We start from the raw sequence: 6,000 nt of genomic DNA on the forward strand, positions 1-6,000 counted from the left end.
TTTCCAAATCCATAAATGCAACGAAAACCTCTTTACCCTTATCTAAATACTGTTCACCTATATGCATCACTGGAAACACTTTGTCTAACCTTACTCCTAAACTTTTTCTTATTCTCAGCAAAATTTGTTGATAGTATGTCACCCACTCTCTCATTTATTCTCCTTTTACATTCCTTCACCACTCTCTTAACATCTCTTTTTCTCTCATGAAATATATGCAAATTTTTAGTTCGTACGGTATCCTGACCCAGGGGTCAGATGATGACCCGGTCAGTGTGCCTTCGGAGAGGTGTCGATGGTAGGTCTTAACTGCATGTGTGCCTTATTCATTAATATGATGAACCCTGAGCTGACCTTAACTGTCTCCTCACTGTCCAGTAGCCTCACATTGTTTATCACTCCCGACTTAATAATGGGACAGGACGAGACGATTCCTCGTCTACTTTTCCCTGCCAAACTGTTGAAATAATTGCGTATACACATACACACACACACACACACACACACACACACACACACACACACACACACACACACACACACACACACACACACACACACAGTCAAAAGTCTATATACATGGGGGTTATTTTTTTGGAGGTGATGTCTTAAGATGCCTTTATCCAGTGTGTGGGAGGAACGCTCCCACAGACGTAAGTGCACTTTGTGTAATTGTGCTTACATAGACAATATTTTGTGACTGACAAGTGATTACATAATAGACAGTTTGGTTTATGTATAGAGGCTCTTGACTCACCTTGTATAAAATTAATATATATGTCGTGCCGAATAGGCAGAACTTGCGATCTTGGCTTAAATAGCAACGCTCATCTTGCCATATACGACAAGCGAAAATTTGTGTATGCAATAATTTCGCCAAAATCATTCTGAACCTAACGAAAAATATATATTTCACTGTGTTTGTTTAGTATTAAATCATTGTAAACAAATCTAAAATATATTTAGTTGGGTTAGGCTAAAATTAATTGTTCTTGTTATAATAAGATTAGATAAGTTTTCTAAGATTGTTTTGGAGCAAAATTAAAAATTATTACATTAACATTAATGAAAAAAAATATCTTTAAACGTATAAGAGAAAATTTTAGAAAGGACTTAATTTTAAATGAGTTCTTGCTAATTGGCCAGTTTTACATATATGTATATATATATATATATATATATATATATATATATATATATATATATATATGTGTGTGTGTGTGTGTGTGTGTGTGTGTGTGTGTGTGTGTGTGTGTGTGTGTGTGTGTGTGTGTGTGTGTGTGTGTGTCTGTGTCTGTCTGTCTGTCTGTGTCTGTCTCTCTCTCACGTGCCGAATAGGGCAAACTTGCGATTTTGGATTAAATAGCAACGCTCTTCTTGCCGAATAAGACAAGCGAAAATTTGTGTATGCAATAATTTCGTAAAAAAAATTCTGAACCTAACGAAAAAAAATGTATTTCATTGTGTTTGTTTATTATTATATTACTGTAAACTTATCTAAAATATATTTAGTTGGATTAGGCTAAATTAAATTGCGCTTGTTGTATTAAGTTTAGGTAAGTTTTCTAAGGTTCTTTTCGTACAAAATCATTAATTTTTCTATTAACATAAATGAAAAGATATATCTTTAAACGTATATGTCGTGCCGAATAGGTAAAACTGGTTAATTAGCAAGAACTCATTTAAAATTAAGTCCTTTCTAAAATTTTATCTTATACGTTTAAAGATATATTTTTTTCATTTATGTTAATGTAAAAATTAATAATTTTGTACCAAAAGAACCTTAGAAAACTTTCCTAACCTTATTATAACAAGCGCAGTTTAATTTAGCCTAAGCCCGCCAAATATATTTTAGATAAGTTTACAGTAATTTAATACTAAACAAACACAATGAAATATATTTCTTTTTCGTTAGGTTCAGAATGATTTTTTGTGAAACTATTGCATACACAAATTTTCGCTTGTCTTATTCGGCAAGAAAAGCGTTGCTATTTAAGCCAAAATAGCAAGTTTTACCTATTCGGCACGACATATATATATATATATATATATATATATATATATATATATATATATATATATATATATATGTATATATATATATATATATATATATATATATATATTTATATATATATATATATATATATATATATATATTTATATATATATATATATATATATATATATATATATATATATATATGTATATATATATATATATATATATATATATATATATATATATATATATATATATATATGTATATATATATATATATATATATATATATATATATATATATATATATAAATATATATATATTTATATATATATATATATATATATATATATATATATATATGTATATATATATATATATATATATATATATATATATATATATATATGTATATATATATATATATATATATATATATATATATATATATATATATATATATATATATATATATATTTATATATATATATATATATATATATATATATATATATATATATATATATATATATATATATATATATATATATATATATATATATATATATATATATTTATATATATTATCAGGAAGCTCAGGTAGAAGAGGAGTGTCAGGATAGGGAAATAGCTCGACCCAGCTCCAGGAGAGATCGGTCTACAAAGTTGGTCTTTATCTTGGATAAGGGCCATTGCTCTCAGATGCATCTGGTGCTGTGATTGTCTCCTAGTCTCTTGGTCTGTGTTTCTGAAATAATCGCCGTAACATGTAAGACATGGCCTGCTGTCGAAAATGTCGGTTATTTCAGAATACCCAGCATAACGCTTTTTTCTCGACACTTTGAAGCTTTATCACAGCGAGGGAAACCTGGAAGGGACGTGTTTATGTTAAAAGCAGGAGTAGAGTCCCTTCCCACCACTTTCCTCTTTTTACTCCATCCTCTTTCCTTTCCTCTTCCATACACCCGTCTCTCACACATCTTGCCTGAACTCACATCTACCACCCTCTATCAACTGTCCTCTACTCTACTACCCTCTTTCTTGTTAGGTAAGACACATATGCAACAGTTAGGTATCTTTATTATGAAACGTTTCGCCTACACAGTAGGCTTCTTCAGTCAAGTACAGAAAAGTTGATAGAAGCAGAAGATACTTGAAGACGATGTAATCAGTCCATCACCCTTAAAGTTTTGAGGTGGTCAGTCCCTCAGTCTGGAGAAGAGCATTGTTCCATAGTATGAAACAATATCTACCCTCTTTCTTGCCTGAACACCTTCCCTCCCACTAACTCATTACACAATAGCAATCACAACTTCACACCCATCACCGCCCCATCCCATCTAATCATAGTCTCCCAGGTCATAGGTAGGGCACAAAATATTAAATAATTTTCACCTCCTTCATGTTCACGTTGGCAACTGGGGTCTCCCACGTAACAGCAACGCTGCCAATTACGGTCTCCCACGTAACAGGAACACTGCCAAAACACAATCTCCAACGTAACAGCGACGCTTCCAATCGTCGTCTCTCACATCAAAGCCTCGACCTGAGGAGTGAATTACGACAGTGAGTTACTACAGTGAAGGACGAGAGTGAAGCACAACAGTGAGTTACTACAGTGAAGGACGACAGTGAAGCACGACAGTGAGACACTACAATGAACGACGACAGTGAAGCACGATAGCGAAGGACGACAGTGAAGCACGACAGTGAGTTACTACAGTGAAGGACGACAGTGAAGCACGATAACGAAGGACGACAGTGAAGCACGACAGTGAGTTACTACAGTGAAGGACGACAGTGAAGCACGACAGTGAGGTACTACAATGAGGAACGACATTGAAGCACGACAGTGAGGCACTACAGTGAAGGACGACAGTGAAGCACGATAGTGAAGGACGACAGTGAAGCACGACAGTGAGTTACTACAGTGAAGGACGACAGTGAAGCATGAAAGTGAGGCACTACAGTGAAGCACGACAGTGAGGCACTACAGTGAAGGACGACAGTGAAGCACGACAGTGAGGTACTACAGTGAAGCACGACAATGAAGCACGACAGTGAGGCACTACAGTGAAGGACGACAGTGAAGCACAACAGTGAGTTACTACAGTGAAGGACGACAGTGAAGCACGACAGTGACGTACTACAGTGAAGCAGGACAGTGAAGCACGACAATGAGGTACTACAGTGAAGCAGGACAGTGAAGCACGACAGTGAGGTACTACAGTGAAGCACGACAGTGAAGCACGACAGTGAGGTACTACAGTGAAGCACGACAGTGAAGAACGACAGTGAAGCACGACAGTGAGGTACTACAGTGAAGCACGACAGTGAAGCACGACAGTGAGGTACTACAGTGAAGCACGACAGTGAAGCACGACAGTGAGGTACTACAGTGAAGCAGGACAGTGAAGCACGACAATGAGGTACTACAGTGAAGCAGGACAGTGAAGCACGACAGTGAGGTACTACAGTGAAGCACGACAGTGAAGCACGACAGTGAGGTACTACAGTGAAGCACGACAGTAAAGAACGACAGTGAAGCACGACAGTGAGGTACTACAGTGAAGCACGACAGTGAAACACGACAGTGAGGTACTACAGTGAAGCACGACAGTGAATAACGACAGTGAAGCACGACAGTGAGGTACTACAGTGAAGCACGGCAGTGAAGCACGACAGTGAAGAACGACAGTGAAGAACGACAGTGAAGCACGACAGTGAAGAACGACAGTGAAGTGCGAGAACAAAACTTCAGCACCGAGGAGAGTCATGGCACTTTTTGGAAAACACGCGGTGCAAAAAAAAAAAAAACTATTATTCACGACGTTTCGCCCTGGGTAGAGGTTTATCTAGGCATGACTTGCCTCATATAACTCAGGTTCTACACTGAACAACCTGTCTTCCCACCATACCTGCCAACACTGCCCGCACTTCTACAAGCACGCTGTTGTTCGCTGTTTGCAATACTTCCCTCCATTATCCCTGACAACACTGACACTACAGTGACAACACTGACACTACATTACCAGTGACAACACTGATACTACATTACCAGTGACAACACTGATACTACATTACCAGTGACAACACTGACACTACATTACCAGTGACAACACTGACAGTAACAACACTGACACTACATTATTCGAGACAACACTGACACTACATTACCAGTAACAACACTGACACTGCATTACCAGTGACAACACTGATACTACATTACCAGTGACAACACTGACACTACATTACCAGTGACAACACTGATACTACATTACCAGTGAAAACACTGATACTACATTACCAGTGACAACACTGACACTACATTACCAGTGACAACACTGATACTACATTACCAGTGACAACACTGACACTACATTACCAGTGACAACACTGATACTACATTACCAGTGACAACACTGACACTACATTACCAGTGACAACACTGATACTACATTACCAGTGACAACACTGACACTACATTACCAGTGACAACACTGATACTACATTACCAGTGACAACACTGATACTACATTACCAGTGACAACACTGACACTACATTACCAGTGACAACACTGATACTACATTACCAGTGACAACACTGACACTACATTACCAGTGACAACACTGGTACTACATTACCAGTGACAACACTGACACTACATGACCAGTGACAACACTGATACTACATTACCAGTGACAACACTGACACTACATTACCAGTGACAACACTGACACTACATTACCAGTGACAACACTGACACTACATTACCAGTGACAACACTGACACTACATTACCAGTGACAACACTGATGACAACACTAACACTACATTACCAGTGACAACACTGATACTACATTACCAGTGACAACACTGATACTACATTACCAGTGACAACACTGATACTACATTACCAGTGACAACACTGACACTACATTACCAGTGACAACACTGACACTACATTACCAGTGACAACACTGACACTACATTACCA

The sequence above is a fragment of the Cherax quadricarinatus genome, chromosome 1 (genome assembly GCF_038502225.1).
Source record: "Cherax quadricarinatus isolate ZL_2023a chromosome 1, ASM3850222v1, whole genome shotgun sequence".
Classification (NCBI taxonomy): domain Eukaryota; kingdom Metazoa; phylum Arthropoda; class Malacostraca; order Decapoda; family Parastacidae; genus Cherax; species Cherax quadricarinatus.